Source organism: Alligator mississippiensis, chromosome 3 (genome assembly GCF_030867095.1).
Source record: "Alligator mississippiensis isolate rAllMis1 chromosome 3, rAllMis1, whole genome shotgun sequence".
NCBI classification, from domain to species: domain Eukaryota; kingdom Metazoa; phylum Chordata; order Crocodylia; family Alligatoridae; genus Alligator; species Alligator mississippiensis.
Window position 1 is genome coordinate 187736450 of NC_081826.1, and position 17827 is coordinate 187754276.

Consider the following 17827-nt stretch of genomic DNA (forward strand, 5'->3'; position numbering starts at 1 on the left):
TGATTTAAAACATAAAACAAGGGTGCATTTGTATTAAGGCTTGGATCACATCAACATAGACAGGTAGGGGACATGATTCTGGGACACATTACAATGTTTTAACAGGGTGGACAGTGTCTTGTAGCTGAGCTCTAGCAAGTAAGTTACCACTATGGCAAAAAGTCAAAACAGAGACAAAAATAAAGGTAATAATTCAGCCACTGGTCCAAAATGGAAGATAAAAGCAGCCGGACAACAGCAACTGTTATTTTTTCAGTCCCTCCCGCCAAAAGTTGTCACATAGGACTGCTGTCTTAGTCGTCTCTGCCCTCATCCCCTTAGTTGCACTACAGGATAAAAGAGATGAGCTTTATGGTTGTACAAATACAGGGGCAAATCCTATTTAACTAAACCAGTTTAAATCCAAAGCAACTCCAATGACTTCTGCGAGATCCTCTGGACTTGCACGTGTCTCTGCCTCACAGAAGATACTACAATTACTCAGGATTTACACAAATTTGGAGCAAATTTCTCTTGATGTCTTGAGATATCTTGCACTATAAGGAATCTTTCTACTGGCAACGTAAACTCTCTCTTTTCTTCTTCCTCGCCTGTTTAGTTACCTTATTCTGTTGGGGTTTTTTTAGTTTCCTTTGCTTTCTAGCCCTTCTGCATACTGAAGGGTTGAAGCAAGCATACTGAAACATGGTACCCTGCAGATTTTCAGTCTTTTATTTTAGAAACATTTCTACATTCCTTCTCCCTTTCAGTAGATAATCTTCCCACCCTTCCCATCAAGTTGGTGGGCTTTAGCTTTTTCCCTGATATGCTAATGCCTCTTAATGTATTTCCTTTGAAAGCCCTGCTCTTCTAATGTGTGAGGCTCAAATGGAACTAAGACGAACAAGTTTTCTCCTTTTGCCATTTTCATATAACTTTCCTGTTCTTTCTAGAGCAGTTATCCATCTATGTTTTTTTCCTCTGTGAAGTAATTCTGCATGTATAGACTATTTTCCTGGAAGAAGGATAACTGCACTAGTATGTTGCTGCTCCCAAGATAATAAGTCTTGTGTCTGAGCATGATGATAATGGGCATTTGTCTCTCTCCCATTTAGGCTGTAAGCCACTCACTTCAAGGCAGGGCCTGTTTATTTATTTGTACAGCACACCTAGCACAATTTGGCCACAATCTCTTTTGACTGTAATACAAATAATTAATTTAAAAAGATGGGGTTCACAGTGGGAATATTTTACTGGTAGACAAATTCCTCTGTCACCTGCAGAGGTAGATTTAAGATGACATACTTATTCGAGTTTATGGAGCTTATGTATTAGAATATGATATTAGAACAAGGATTGTTCACCTTAAGAAAAGCTGCATTTATTTTCTTATGTAGAATGTATGCTGCTTTATTCAAGATATAGATATATGCCATTTCAGTAACTACTCTGTCATTTCAGTGTATATCCATAGCAATCACAACAACAAACAGAAAGGGAATTGCCATAGTCAGCTGTTGTCCTCACTTTAACTGATTGCAAATTGCAATTGCATTCTTTTAAACCACTTTAACTTTCCATCTGGATGCTATTTTGTCTACTTTCCCCTGGATAGAACTATTACTAACTTTTTGTTCATATTGTTTATATTATTTTAAAAGAACAAATACAACAAGTTTCAAAAAGCAAGTGAAGGTGAAAAAAACCCCAATGTGTACAATTATTCAGTATGATGAACAAGAGAGGTACTGGATTGCTTAAAACACAGAAAATATTAAATTTTCCTTTGAGATAAGTGTACACATCTCCACCAACTCCATTGGCAATTGCTTGCATGGATCTAAATAGCATGCCTACTCAGCAAAATTAAGGTGCGAGTGTAGTACATACTAGCAAACCTGTGCTAGCTTAACTTGACTAGCACAGGCAATGATAGCAGTGAAAACAGAATAGTTTGAGCTATAGCATGTGCTACTGAGAGCACACAATAAAGTCCTGAAATTTTTTTACTCTGGTGAATAGAACACAATAACTAGATTAAGCTAGCCCAACTGCACATTTGGTTTGCTGTGTAGACACCCCTTGAGAGGTGAATATGGCTCAGGGAGTGTATTACAGTAAGTAATAAATGTATCCTTGAGAATTGGGGTGGGGATTCACAATTAGACCTTCACCACAGAATACAGGGATTTGGAACAAAGCTTTCTTGAGTTTCAGAGACAGGATCCTGATCCTGGATGTGATAGGGCCTCCCCTCTTCCCTATGCTCTGAGATTGGGATTGTGTAACATTGGACCCTGGTACAGCGGTGTGACATGATGCAAAGTGTTAAAGGTAACTGTATTCTCTTCCAGGAAATATCAGGGTTCAGTTTGATGTATTTATATGGTTCCATCTCAAGTATTTGTCCAGGCCTACTAATAAGCAGAGGTATGAGAAATGCTTGAGATGGAATGACCTGAACCTCCAACCAACCCTTGAATTGAACCTGAAACTTTAATTCACTGGCAGAGAGCACTGGATGATCTAAGGGTACTTTTCTACTGGTTATGTATGAGGTTTGTTTGGAAATGCTTGGCTAACTGTGTGTTTCATTTTTCTGTCCTCTGTTTTCTTTTGGTTTGGCTGGGTAATGAAATAGAAAAAAAGGGGGGGAGAAAGAGACTGTTCTCACAGTGTGTGACCTGGTCGATTCCAAGATATGCTGGAAAGCTAGCATGAGCCCATTCTTATAAATGTTAGAGCCAAATAGTTCATTTGAGTTCAGCTAAACCTTGAGTAAGTATACCTACTTTGGATATTTATCCAATCCAGACCACTAAAACCAATGGATGTTTTCCCATCACAAGGCAAAACATTTAAATCACTGCTTTAAAAGGAAAGGGAGACATGCACACTTCCTACCCATATAGGAGATTTACTGTATTTAAGTGAAATTTTGAAGAGCTATTCATAAATTTGTTATTAGGTACTTTCTCTGGGGCATTCAGGAGCCTTTCCCTCTTGGACTTGCCTCAACTGAAAAGACTTGATATGGAGAAAATGTTTTCTTAGGAATAGGAAACCCATAAAATGTTTGATTTAGCTATAGCAATCCATAATGTGAGCATTTAATAATCATGTTCTTAATACACAGGACTGTGAACCAGACTGGTTAATGCAACTACTATAAGTATTCTCATATTAGAAACCACAGACATGGCAGGGAGCTTTAAGGAGGCCTCATCCTTAACAGCCTTCAAATTAAAAAAGTAACAAATTGTTGGATATAACAAACACTACAATGTTGTAGTATACTAAGCAGTAGGTAATTGGAAGACAATGGCAGCCAGAGTTTATTTAGGGAACATGGGAAGAACATGCAAAGAACAATTATACTTCTGTTTTACATGTATAATATGTATTCCTCCTGGCACTCTTCACCTGCCTTTGACTCCCCTGTCCTATCCCTTATCATTAATAAGCTGCTCACAGGGCTTTATTTTTTTTCATTTTGGAAACAATCTGGCTAGGGACAGACATTCAAAAAGCTAGAGCCTGAATTGGTTCAATCTTTGCAGGTTAGTCTAACCTGGTAAATTCAACCAACTTGCAAATGAATAGACATTCCCTTTCGACTCAGGAAATGCAGGCATATGTCTGTAGTGGCTCAGGCTAGAAACCAGGGAGCACTAGAGCATACCCTCAACTGCAAAGAAGCTGTGCTGGGGAAGGTGTGGTGAGGCCCTAACAGTAACCTCAAGTGAATTGGCCAGGGATGGGGTTTAATTCTCCCTCCCTGTCTCATGGGCACAGACCCAGGCCAGGGTCTGCCTGGTGCTCCACCCTTACTTCTGCAGCAGCGAGAGTGGGGCCATATCTAAAGGGCCCCCTGAGGCAAGGAGGGAGGTTATTCCCTCCTCCACCCCCTCTCCTTCCAAGGGACTGCAGCCGAGATCTGCCAGCCCTGGCCACTACCTCCACTGATCACTCCCTGAGCGGGGCGAATGGCAGAATAAGCCCCCTTCCATAGATTCATAGTTTCATAGTTGGTAGGGTCAGAAGGGACCTAAGCAGATGATCTAGTCCAACCCCCTGCCATGGGCAGGAAAGGATGCTGGGGTCAAATGACCCCAGCTAGGTGGCTGTCTAGCCTCCTTTTGAAGACCCCCAGGGTAGGGGCAAGCACCACTTCCCTTGTAAATTGGTTCCAGCTCCTAGCCACCCTGACAGTGAAGTAGTGCCTCCTGATATCTAGCCTGAATCTATTCTCAGTCAATTTATGGCCATTGTTCCTTGTTACCCCCAGTAGTGCTCAGGGGAACAGGAACTCTCCCATTGCCTCCTGGTCCCCCTTGGCCATCTTGTAGAAAGCCACCAGATCCCCTCTCAGCCTTCTTTTGTGGAGGCTGAACACATTCAGGTCCCATAGCCTCTCCTCATAGGGCCTGCCCTGCTGCCCCCTAATCATGCGAGTGGCTCTCCTCTGGACCCTCTCGATGCTGTCCACATCCCTCCTGAAGTGTGGCGCCCAGAACTGGATGCAGTACTCCAACTGTGGCCTGACCAATGTCACATAGAGAGAGAGGATCACCTTCTTGGACCTGCTCGTGATGCATCTATGGATGCATGACAAGGTGAGGTTAGCCTTCCTGACCGTGTCCCCACATTGGTGGCCCATGTTCATCTTGGAATCAACAGTGATTCCAAAATCCTTCTCTGCCTCTGCGCTGATGAGAAGGGAGTTCCCCAGCCTGTAGGTATGCTGCTGGTTCTTCCTCCCCAGGTGCAACACCTTGCACTTGTCCGTATTGAGACCCATCCTATTCTCATCTGCCCACCTCTGTAACCTGTTGAGATCTAGTTGCAGCCTGTCCCTCTCTTCTAGCATGCTCACTTCTCCCCACATCTTAGTGTCATCTGCAAACTTGAACAAGGTGCTTTTCATCCCCTCGTCCAAATCGCTAATGAAGATATTGAACAGACTAGCCCTGGGGAACCCCTGCCCACATCTCTCCAGGTCAAAAATGACCCATCCACCACCACTGTCTGGGTGTGGTCCTCCAGCCAATTTGTGACCCATCTGACTGTGTAGGCATCGACACCACAGATGCCTAATTTTTTAATGAGGGTGGGGTGAGAGACAGTGTCGAAGGCCTTCCTAAAGTCCAGGAAGACTACATCCACCGTGACACCTGCATCCAAGGCTTTTGTGACCTGGTCATAGAAGGCCACCAGGTTGGTCTGACAGGACCTGCCTCTAATGAACCCATGTTGATTGCCCCTAAGCATAAACTCCCCTGCTGGCCCCTCGCAGATTTGCTCCTGGATAATTTTCTCAAAGAGCTTTCCCAGGACCGAGGTAAGACTAACAGGCCTATAGTTCCCTGGGTCCTCTCCTCCCTTTTTTGAAAATGGGGACCACATTGGCCCTTTTCCAGTCCTCTGGCACCTCACCAGAGCACCACGAGTGCTTGTAAAGCTGTGCCAGGGGTACTGCAATGACCTCTGGCAGTTCCCTAACTACTCTGGGGTGGAGGTCATCAGGACCTGCTGATTTGAACACATCTAGTCCCTCCAGAAGTTCCCTGACTAGGTCCTCCCTGACCCTGGGTCCGGCTGCACCTCCCCTGGGTCCATCCCGAATCCCAGTGGGGGGAGATGTCCCTGTCCCTGCTTAGAAAAATGGAAGCAAAGAATCTGTTAAAGAGATTAGTTTTGTCATCTGGTGCTACTACCAGATTACCAAGCATGTCCTGCAGAGGCCCCACATTATTTGGCACCTTCTTTTTGCCCCCTATGTATTTAAAAAAGGACTTCTTGTTATCTTTTATCTGGGTTGCTAGTCCCAGTTCCATCTCTGCCTTAGCAGAGGGAGACATGCACACCATTTTTCCTGCCTGCTTGACCAGACGCTGAAGGGAGAACCTGCCTCCCTGCCCTCTCCCCTAAGGGGGTCATGCTGGCCAGCCTTTGGCCATGCCCCTAACCCCTGCCACAGGAGCAGAGAGGGGCAGGGACCCTGACAAGGAGTGCAAGCCCCTTCCTGATGGGGGGGCTGTGCTGCAGATGGGAGTGGGGCAGGCAGAATTGCTGCAGACTGCATGGGGTGAGTGGTGGCAGCATGCTAGGGGTGGGCTTGGGGGCTATGGCCACCCCTCTGAGCCCTGGTGCTGCTGATCACCCTGCACAGTCTGAAACAGCTCTGCCTGCCCTGCTCCAGCTCATAGAGCAGCCCTTCCACCAGGAAGAGCCTTGCACTCCCCAGGAAAAGCATGATAGGGGCTGCTTCCTCTGCCACAGTCCCTGCCCCCTCATTGCTTCAGTGGCAGGGGGGGGTTCATGGCCAGAGGCCAACTGGCATGGCCCTCTTAGGTGAAGGGGGCAGGCAGGTGTTTATTTTGGCCCTTCCTCCAACCTCTGGTGAAGGGGACAGGTAGGGGGCTTATTCTGTTGCTCACCCCACACAATAAGTAATTGGCGGAGGCAGCAGCCAGGGCTGTCAGAGCTCGGCTGCAGTCCCCAGGGTGAGAGGGGACAGAGGGAGAAATTAACCCCCTCCCTGCCTGGCTGTGGATGAGCAGTGGAGGCAGCAGCCAGAGCAAACCCCAGCTGCAATCCCCAGGGGCAGAGGAGACAGAGAAAGGAATGACCTCCCTCCCTGCTTGGCTGCAGGTGAGTGGCAGAGGCAGTGACTGGGGCTGGTAGAACTTCTGTTCAGGTTTAAATCCACTTCTGATCACTTGAACTGGTTTGTGCGTAACTTCTGTCCCTAACCCCAAAGAATTACATCTTTTTTCGAGCACCTCGGAAAAGGTTGGAAAAGGGCCAATGTGGTCCCCATTTTCAAGAAGGGGAGGCTAATGTGGTCCCCGTTTTCAAGAAGGGGAGGAAGGAGGACCCGGACAACTATAGGCCAGTCAGTCTCACCTCCATCCTTGGCAAAGTCTTTGAAAAAATTATCAAGGCTCACATTTGTGAGAGCCCGACAGGACAAATTATGCTGAGGGGAAACCAGCACGGGTTCATGGCAGGCAGATCATGCCTGACCAATCTAGTCTCTTTTTATGACCAGGTTACGAAATGCCTGGACACAGGAGGAGTGGATGTCGTATACTTAGACTACACAGTACGGTGGGTGGTGAATTGGCTGGAGGGTCGCACCCAGAGAGTCATGGTGGATGGGTCGGTTTCGACCTGGAAGGGTGTGGGCAGTGGGGTCCCACAGGGCTCGGTCCTTGGACCGATACTCTTTAATGTCTTCATCAGTGACTTGGACGAGGGAGTGAAATGTACTCTGTCCAAGTTTGCAGATGACACAAAGCTATGGGGAGGTGTGGACACGCCGGAGGGCAGGGAACAGCTGCAGGCAGATCTGGACAGGTTGGACAAGTGGGCAGAAAACAACAGAATGCAGTTCAACAAGGAGAAATGCAAAGTGCTGCACCTAGGGAGGAAAAATGTCCAGCACACCTACAGCCTAGGAAATGACCTGCTGGGTGGCACGGAAGTGGAAAGGGATCTTGGAGTCCTAGTGGACTCCAAGATGAACGTGAGTTGGCAGTGTGATGAAGCTATCAAAAAAGCCAATGGCACTTCATCGTGCATCAGCAGATGCATGACGAATAGGTCCAAGGAGGTGATACTTCCCCTCTATTGAGCACTGGTCAGACCGCAGTTGGAGTACTGCGTGCAATTCTGGGCGCCACACTTCAAGGATACGGATAACCTGGAGAGGGTCCAGAGAAGGGCCACTCGTATGGTTAAGGGCCTACAGACCAAGCCCTATGAGGAGAGACTAGAGAAACTGGACCTTTTCAGCCTCCGCAAGAGAAGGTTGAGAGGCGACCTTGTGGCTGCCTAGAAGTTCATCACAGGGGCACAGAAGGGAATTGGTGAGTATTTATTCACCAAGGCGCCCCCGGGGGTTACAAGAAATAATGGCCACAAGCTAGCAGAGAGCAGATTTAGATTGGACATTAGGAAGAACTTCTTCACACTTCGAGTGGCCAAGGTCTGGAATGGGTTCCCAAGAGAGGTGGTGCTCTCCCCTACCCTGGGGGTCTTCAAGAGGAGGTTAGATGAGTATCTAGCTGGGGTCGTCTAGACCCAGCACTCTTTCCTGCTTATGCAGGGGGTTGGACTCGATGATCTATTGAGGTCCCTTCCAACCCTAACATCTATGATCTTTGAATCTATTAATCTTCTTTGGCTGATGATACTAAAAGGATGTTTTTGCTACCAAAGTATGCCCCTTTGATCTTCTTCCTCAATCCAAGGCCTACTTCATAGTTTCAAACTCTGCTGTAACACCTCTGTCCCTCTGATCTCTTTTTGGGGAGATTTTCCATTTCTCAGCTGTAGATTTACCTGGTCCCTGTAGATTTTACCTGGTTGAAATGCCTTCTTCCAGCTTAGGCATTCTCCTATATAACCATTTCCTGCACAGCCCTTAAGGTGACACTTCTGTTTGTTTTGATGCTTCATCCAAATATAGTGGGTGATATGTTTCAAGGATCTTAGTCAATGGTTGATTCCCAATGCACCAAAGGCTTCAGTGATAGTCATTTAATAAATTAACCAGAATTGATATGTTGTATGCAGACAGTTCCCCAACTCAGAAATTGTCAGTTTCCCAGATATTATACTATGAGTTACACAATAGCTATGTAAACCTTGAGTATGTTTGAAAAAAGCCATCCTAAACGTTAGCAATATGTGAAGAGTTGCAAAGTTAACTAATTAGAGACCAGAGCTTTCACTCTGATCCCACCTCTATTTGAATCTTATAGGATAAAAGATCAAAGACCCACATGACATGTAGATAAGCTTACAAAACGACATTTGAAATTGCTGTTGTTCTTTTATGATTGATTATAATCAATCATTGGACTGAAAGTCTGGAAAAGCCCAAAATCCATCTAAAGTGCTCCGAGGATGGGAAAATATAAATGACTTTGTTAATGCTATCTGGTAGTAATTGCTTATTATTATTATTATTGCACCAATCAAATGCCTGGTATATATTGGAAAAATTACCAATGTTGAAAATTGTTATCAGTAGCAAGTTTAGCTACACATGTATTAATAGGAAGCAGAGCTGCCCATTTTCAGTACTGTCATAGAAAATCATGCCATATATGTTCAGCATCATGCAGCATAATGAAACCCTGGCTAAGTTTGGGGCCCCAGTTCTTTCATTCTTATTTAGGATGACTCCCGAGCTTAATTAGCTGTCTCCTCTAACAGCAAGATGGAAGTCACAGGACTGTCTGATTGCTTCTCTGACATTCCCATTTGATGACCTGCAGTTTTATGAAATTGAACCTCATTAAATCAAAGGTCTTTTCCTGTGTTGCACTGCTATGTACGCACTCCCTACCTCTCAGGCATTTTCATTTGATGTTACTTTTATTCCACCTTTAATGCACTGACAGTGGCAAAGCAGTCCTGCCATCCAACATTATTTTTGACAAAGCTTCATTTTATCATTTACAAAATGTTGGCATGTTAAAAACTATTTGATTAAAAAGACTCCAAAAGCAGAGGAGAAGAAAGATGAGACATGGAAACACTGGCATTCGCATTTGTTATTCCATGGATCAATTACTGCAAGTAACTCTTTATTTCCAAGGTGCCCTATGGGCTCCTATGCACTTTACTGCAATTTACTAAGAACACAACTGCCTGAGTTTAAATAGAAACCAGCCTTTTCTCAAACATTTCAACTCTCAATGCCCTCCACTGGCTCCTGGTGAAATTTTAACTTGTTTTTTGTTTTTCACCACCTACTTCTGGCAAAGCATGTCTTAATGGATTGTTCAAGGGCCCATCCTAAGAGAAATAAGTTTTAATGTCAGAATCCTGATGACAGTCTTAATCAGTGGTTCTCAACTGGGAGTCAGCAACCCCCTGCAAGGGGGGACCATGAGCAGGTTTTAGGGAGTCCATGCTGCTGCCCCCCATATCACCTCCCCTCTGAGGTAGAGCTGTGGCCTGAGGGGAGTAGGGGAGTGGTGGGCCCTGGTACTGGTGGCTGGGCCATGGTGGTGGGGTAGAACTATGGCCTGGTGCACAAGCAACTAGCAGCAGGAAGAGACAGGGGCAGCGTGCCCCCCCCCCCTTCACAGTCCATTACTCCTTGCACTACTGGTGACAGGGCTGGTGCAGGGTTCCCAGTGGTGGTGGCAACAGGCCTTGCCACCCTGCTGCACCCTCCAGCACCAGGTCCTGCGCTCTGGGCTGTGGAGGTGGCTCCTGCCCATGCTGGTCTGGTCAGGCTGCAGCCCCATGCCCACTGTGGGTGCACAAATCCTGGGGGGTCATGTGCCCCCTTGTGCCCTCCCAACTCATCTGTGCTTCCCCCCCACCCCCTCACATAAATAGATATGAAGAAAAACAGTTGTGGTGGCATAGGTGGGCCCCAGAGTTTTTATATCAAGGGGGTGGGGGGAGGCCTAGAATGAAAAATGTTGAGAATGTCTGGTCTAAATGACTTGTTTCAGACAATTATTGTTTCACCTTATTGTTCACCTACTGTTTCACCTTAAATATAGGTATCTGCATGCACTGGGTTAATAACATACTATTTGTTTTCAATATTTTTCAAGATTTCTGGGACCTCATCTGAAGAGAACTGCCATACATAAGCACACCTCCTCTTGTATTGTACCTCCCAAGGTTTTTAGGCTAAGTACAGGCATTCAAGAAGCCAGTGGCAAAAACATTCTAACTTTTGAGCTTTCCTCTAAGGGTTCCCATTCAAGTCAGGAGGAACTAGAACACGTTACCCGTTGTGGTGGCAGGGCCTCAGAGCCTGCCTGCATAGCCTGAGTTCAGCAGGTGAGGGTGGGCTCTTTCATACCTCCCAGAGTACCCTACAGGCTCCCTGGGCTGCTGAAAACTCCTGAGCAGAGCTGAACTGGCCATAATTGGCTGGAAGGAACATCACAGCCACCCACCTGGATCTGACATGGCAGCTGCTTGTCATGGCATGCACCCTCATGGCCACAAACCACCTGCATTCCCATTCAGTGTACCCTGCACCCACTCTGTGTGTGTGTGTGTGTGTGTGTGTGTGTGTGTGTGTATGCGTGCGTGCGCACAGGCATCTTCCCCCCACCCCTGACACACACACAGAACCCAGGCATCCAGGGCATGACTGGGCCACCAACTTTCATGAGATTAAGGAGGACAATGCCAGCCTCTTACTAAATTCCTCATTCTCCGGCATGATGGAGGGCAGTTGCTAAGCTCCTGGGGTCCCTGATTTCATCATCTGTGATATCATTGCCTCCCCAATCCTTGTCAGGTGCCTGACCTACTGCCCTGGCTCATGAGGCCCCCTGGGGAGCTAGAAGAAGCATTTTAACTATGGACTAGGCCTGGCACTGTGAGTACATGCAGTGCAGGGATGGGGGAGAGGGCAAGCCCCTCACTAATGTATGTGGCAACAGGCTGTCTGGATCCATGAAGCCCTAGCTGACTGCTTCCTTATCTACAAAGAACAGAAGTCCTTCCTGGATGAGTAGGGCCAGAGGACTTAGAGTTCTCACACCCTACCACCAACCTTAGCTCTCCTGCCACAGGTTCCTCTAGCCCCATGTCATGGGCACTGTTGCCAAGAACTGAGGTTGCCTGGGGACTATCCCCCTTCCCTTCTCCCTCCCCAGCCCCTGGTAGGGGTATACACCAGGATGTGGGGGACTGTGGTACAAGGAAGAGGTGTGCTCATTTTAATCAAATATTGAAGTTGCCAAACTTTTTGCGTGTTTATAAACAAAAACTGTGCAGTGTTGTCTTCTTTGGAACTTAGAAACCTCTTTTTTGGTAACATTGAGAGAGTGGGGAAAGATCATACCTGCACCGGGCAGTTATGACATTGAGGGGGGAGGGTGGTTGGCAGCCATGGGGGGCTCAATGTAACAAAACATGGAGTTCCAGGGTGGCTGTCCCCAAAACATGGAGTCCCCGGAATGCCACATGCAAAATTGTTGCCCCTTGGTTTACTTAAATATTGCAGCTGCCAAACTTTTCATGTGCAGACCACACAAGCTCTGGCCAAAGATAGACCATCAGCCTGCAAAGGGGGAGGGGGAGGTAATCAGGGTGCCACAAAGCCCATGGGTTGCCAGCAAAATACAACTCAACATGAGTCAAAATGGGATGTGTTACAGACATTCGTTATAGCGCTCTAACCATCAGTGCTTAAATCTGATACAACATCCATCTAGGGTTATCTTAGAGCAGGATCTGCCATTTTTCCAGTGCTCTGTGTTCCCTAACTCTCTATCCAGTTACAGCAGTAGAGTGCTTTCTGCATACCTACTGTGCAATAAGTGTAACTTCTGTACTCGGTCTTAGTTTCTAATGTGGGGATACAGAAAGAGAGGTTACCAATTACAAGTGAGGTTAAAAATGCTAGTGTTGTCATTACCAAAGCATACTGCTCTGTGGTTAACCTGAGTTTAGGAATAGGCAACCTTCATCTGGTCATTGCTCAAGGATGCAGCAGGATACATATTATACACATGCACAATATTATGCTGAATACAATAGAAAAAAAAAACCACAGAAATGAACTCACAAGACAGTTCTCTTAGATTGTAAAGATTATAACTATTTGCTACATTTTATTCCTTTTACACAAATAGCCATATAATCATCCTGATTTCCCAGAACATTTCTATGGTATCGCATACTATCCAAATTATTTGTATCATCTACATTGTGATAAACGTAGCTGACTTCAGCATATCTTCTCTTCAGTATCATTACTATTATATCTAATAAATTAAACTGTGAGGGTGAGCCAAGAGCTTGAATAAGAGCAGTAAAAGGTAGAAAAGAATGCAGCTTCCACACTGAACAGCAAAATGGAGAAATGCTATTTCTCCATTTCAAGTTAGTATCTTATATATAAAAAAAAAAAAATTAGTAGAGAAACATTTTGTTGGATATAATAGTATAGGCTGGGAGGTGACAGTGTAGAAGTAAAGATGCATTTCTTCCCAGTGTAATAATGCCTCCAGGGTATGTTTCAAAGAAACTCACAAGTCCAAAGACTGAGCCTTCATAGTCTATGCAAGTTTCATTCTGAGCATTTACAAGACTTATCTGCAGAACAAATGTTATATGGAGAGGAAATTCATTATGTGGAGTGGTAATTCACAGTTCTTGAATACTAAAGACATTTCTTAAATACTACACAAATTAGAGAAGATCACAATAGAACTGTGAAAAATAAGAGAGCAGTAAAGGTGAAAAAAAGCTATTGCCAGGAGGCTTCTAGTACTTCTAGTATGGAAGATTAAGGATGTTGTCACACATTACAATTAACACATTCTAACTCTAAGAAATGTTAGGCAGTGTTAAAGTTAGCTGTGGGCATGTTAAGGGTAAATATCCTCTCTAATGTGGGTGGCTCAGACCTGTCATTAGAGGGCTGGTGAGCAGAAGTATGCCTAGGAACTGCCGAGCGTGCTCTATGCCTGCCTGGTTTGCTGGCTCTCTAGCATCAATATAGGCTAGCGGATCAGTCCCTGTCTTGGTCCAGATTGGGCCCACATTGTGCCTGCCAACCCAGATTGGCCCCTACTAGCCTGGATTGAGCCAACCTCACCCCCACCAGTCCAGATTGGGTCCCCGCAACCCCTGCTGGTCCAGATCAGATCCATGTCACCCCTGTCAGCCCAGATTGGGCTTGCATGGCCACATGACTACCCAGAAGCTCTTCTCAGGGAAAGGGGAGAGGGGGCAGGTGGGCAAGGAGCTGCTTGGAAGCCTCAGGGCCCGGCCATGGTGGCATGGGCCTAATGTGGACATGCAGGGAGCTACCAGGCCCAATCGGCTGTCCAGCAGCTTCCCACCCACCCATCTACCCCCGATTCCTCCCTCAAAATCTCATGCCTTGTCCATACTCATTGGGCTCCTATACACATGCAGGGAGCTGGCTTCAATGTACTGGAAATCCAGAGCATCGGGGCATACTTGATCAACCAAGTCTGCTGCAGCATGGAAATAAACATGCTCCAGCAACCTCCCATGTCACGTGTATCAACGTCCCTGCACTGAAAAATGGTGGCAGAACACTTTGAACTAAAGTTTGTTCTATGAGCTTAGTTCAAAGTGCCCCACCACCATTTTTCAGTGCAGGGGATGCTGATACACGTGACTTCGGGCGCTTTTAATTAGTGCAGCTCACTAGTTAAAGAGGCCTCTGGCACTTCCCAGGGCACGTATAAAAATGCCAATTATTTCCATGAAAAAGAAGTCGGCTAAGTACATTGCCCTAGGGCACTCCAAGATAGTGAAAGAAAGGTATGTAATCTCTACCAGACAGGGAAAAATGGAGCCTTTTAGAAAATTTGGACTTGAACAGAGAGAAAGTGAGCAATTGCTACAATTGACCCCCGTGACTGGTACATGATCTGGGCTGACCTAAATGGGGCCCGCACACCTGTTCCTGGGGCAACCGCCCGCCTACTCACCTGCCATGCCTTGTTATTAATTGATTAATTGGTGTTAATTAGCAGGAGACTGACCTTGTACTGCCCCGCTGCCAGGGGGCACTATCCGCGGCTCCGTTTCCTCCCCTACACCGCAGTCCACACCCTCGCAGATGGAATAGGTGTTATGTCTCAATCTAATTACGAACTGGCCCCCTTTTTGTTCTCTCTGGGCCTCCTCAGTCATGCCACCCCCTCTCTGGGGCTCCCCAATAATGCCCCCTCCTCTGGGGCTCCTCGGCAACTGCCCTCTCTCTGGGGGCTCCTCAGTAGTGCTGCCCCCTTTCCGGGGATCACCATGCCCACACTAGGGCTTCTCAGTGACTGCCCCCTTCTCTGGGCTTTTGCCCCCTCTCAGGGTGCTCCTCAATACTGCGGCCCTCTCTCGGGGCCTTCTCGGTCATGCCGCCCTCTCTAGGGGCTCACCATGCCCTCACTGGGGCTACTCCGTAACGCCCCCTTCTCTGGGGCTTCTCAACTGCCTCTCTCTGGGGCTGGGGTCTATGCACCCCAAATGCTGCACCCTCACTGGCACTGGGGTCCTCACACTCCGCTGTGAGTCCCCTATGAGGCCTCCTCCAACCCCTGATAGCCCCTCCCAAACCACCGGTGTAACAAACAGCAACATAAACACAAGCCCTCTGGCTGTAACTTAAATGGAAACTGCTTGGCCATAAGAACATTCAAGCCTACCCGGGGATTACTCCATCCCTCAGCAGGGCCAAACGCTGCTCCTACAGTCAGGCTTCCCCTCTCTTCCACAACAGAGCTCCTTCCTCTTGGGCTGCTGGTAGGGAACTGCCTCTGGCCCCAGACCCTAGGGCTTATAAAGGGAGCCAGGCCCTGCCCCTTCTGGTCAGCTGACCTTGTCAGCAACCCACAGCTGGGCTTCCTATTCCCTACTAGGACTTCCTCCCTAGCAGTTTTCCCCTCTTTGGGAGCAGGGCACCTCAGTGCTCTGTGACAACCCCAAAAGCACAAGGGCTATAACTGACAGGAGGTACTGAATAAAAAAAAGGCTAAAATGATGTATAAGATGTAATGACATATCCTGTTTGCTGTCCAGGATTGAAGTTACTCATAGACCCTTCTCACAACCTACCTTTTTGAACTTGAGGTTCCTATGGCAATGGTCGTAATGCACACAAAAACATTTGAGTGATGCACATTTGAGGGAAAGACCCACTCCCCCGAGTCCCCAAACAAATCCTAAAAAATCCAACAGATACTGAAGTTTAGGGAGACAGAGTGAGTAGTACCATCATTATTCTTAGCAGTGGTGGGGAAATATTTCTGAGAATAAGATATTCTGACAAAGTGACACTTGGTTCTTAGAGGAAATAATGTGAATACTGCTTCCAGGAAGCAAAAATACCATCCCTGTCGTTGTACAAAATAGTGTTTTTCTTCGTCAGTAAGTTATATTTTAGGAATTCTTTGTAGCTTGACTCCACCTACATTGTTTTTGGCCTACAGATCTCTGATGAGAGTCATTTGAGGTTGGAGAAGTATTAGATAATAGGTTTGGGATTTCCTGAATTATACTAGAGAACAAAAGAGGGTGGGGGGAAAATTTAGAAACTGATTTTAAGATTATTGTGTTTGAAGCTGTTTATTAGAGAGAGAGAGAGAGAGAGAGAAAGAAACAATTTCACATTGTAAGGCTTCCCCTCTCACTCTCTCTCTTTAAATGCATTTCCATTGTATATGACTCTTAAGACCCAACTCTTACTTACCAGCAGGATGTTTTAGCCTTGTTACACTGCAGGTGTTGCCCTATTTTAATTCATAAAAAGAAAAGTACAACCATGCTAAGACAAAGCCATTGCCTTTCTTGTCAAAACAGAACAGATCAAACACCAGTACTGGGAGCAGGAACAGCCCTCATCAAGGCATATGGACTGATAGATATTCATTGTGCCTGTCTTTTTCTTGGTTTAGTTTAATTCAGTCCTCTTCCTTTCATTCCCTATTGCTTAATTAACCTCATTGACTGGGAAGGAATTTAAAATCAGAATTACTGAAGAAAAGAAGAAAATGCCCCTGCCTTTTGAGTGCTTGCCAATATGCATGTTTCTAAGGTTAGCCCTGCCACTCAAGCTCAGACACTATTTTGCCCTGGCTGAAGTCATGCATATGCCTTGCCTCATCTCATGCTCTACACAGGACAATAAAGAGCTCTCCTCAATCCTCAGTTTCTTTCAACAACCTTGAGTCAGTACCTAGCTCCTTAATACAGACTGCATCCTTGGCCTCACCAGATGTTCTCAGAACTTACTTTTTTCTTCTTTTTCTTGCTCTTGGACTATCTTCAATTTGATACTGACATTTTTTCTGTCTCCCTTGACTTCTAGTAAGACTCTCTTGGCCAGTCCAATGTGACTTTTCTAACCAAGTAAATGTCTGTTTAGCATTTCATTTGATTAGTCCTCTCCTTCCCTCTCCTTTTTATCAGTCTACATTGTTCCTCTGGGTTTCATTTCAAGCTTGTTCCCCCTTTCTTCAAAGCTCTCTGTAATTTGTTTTCTTCCTCTCCTGTGAAAAACCATTCCAGATCCAGCTTCCAGACTCTAATTTCTGAGAAAAATCTAAGGGATAGAACACAGGGCTTGGCTAGACGCAGACCCTCCAGTGGTACAAATTTCACTCTGCAGAAGACCAACCTCTTCATCAGCACAAAAAAAGTCTTCTGGTAAGCAAAAACTTCAGAGATACTTCAAAAAGGAGATGCCCCACAAGCTTGTTGGAGTTGGGAAAGCAATAATGCCTTTTCAGAAAACAACAATGTTAATAGAAATTAAAACTGATATTGTATTTAATGCCTTTCCACCAATTAACCTCAGATATATACTTACTTATATGTCCCTTACCACAAATGCCTGCATTTAAGTAGAGGACATGGCAGCCACTTAGACCAAGTAACGCTCTTCATACCAGAGGTCTCACAGGTGAGCCAGAATACTTTTTTCCAATTCAAACTGTGGGTACATTTTAAGTTAGCAAAATGCCATTTCATTATTTGGAATTTGATCATGACACTACAGTCAATGCCCATATTCTTGCAAAAAAAAGTATCAGTGGGATTTTGTGTCACAAATCATTAAGAACATGTTTTTATTCCTAAATTAAAATTGATGCTGAAGTAAAATAATGACTCAAAAGGGCAAGTGTCCATTCATCTGCCCCGCTTTCTGCTCTAGCTGAGTTTTTTGTGCATAGCCCCCATTTCCCATCCAAGTATATACCAGGTGTAAATATAGCCTGGTGCTTTATCTTCAGGCAGATAAAGCACATGCTGTTCATGATCAGTTCCCTGTGTTCTGCACCTTGCTAAATTTGTACACACCCTCCCGTCAGCTTGA

The 17827-nt window shown here is 45.8% G+C and overlaps 1 long non-coding RNA gene across 1 annotated transcript in view; it reads right to left on the reverse strand.

Moving 5' to 3' along the window:
- The window catches only part of LOC132249488 (uncharacterized), a 61267-nt gene extending 45991 nt beyond the window's left edge, over positions 1-15276 (reverse strand). Inside the window, exon 1 of the long non-coding RNA XR_009460966.1 lies at positions 15159-15276. This is a non-coding gene — a long non-coding RNA (uncharacterized LOC132249488). The remainder of the gene's footprint in view (positions 1-15158) is intronic.
- Positions 15277-17827: the final 2551 nt, after the last annotated feature.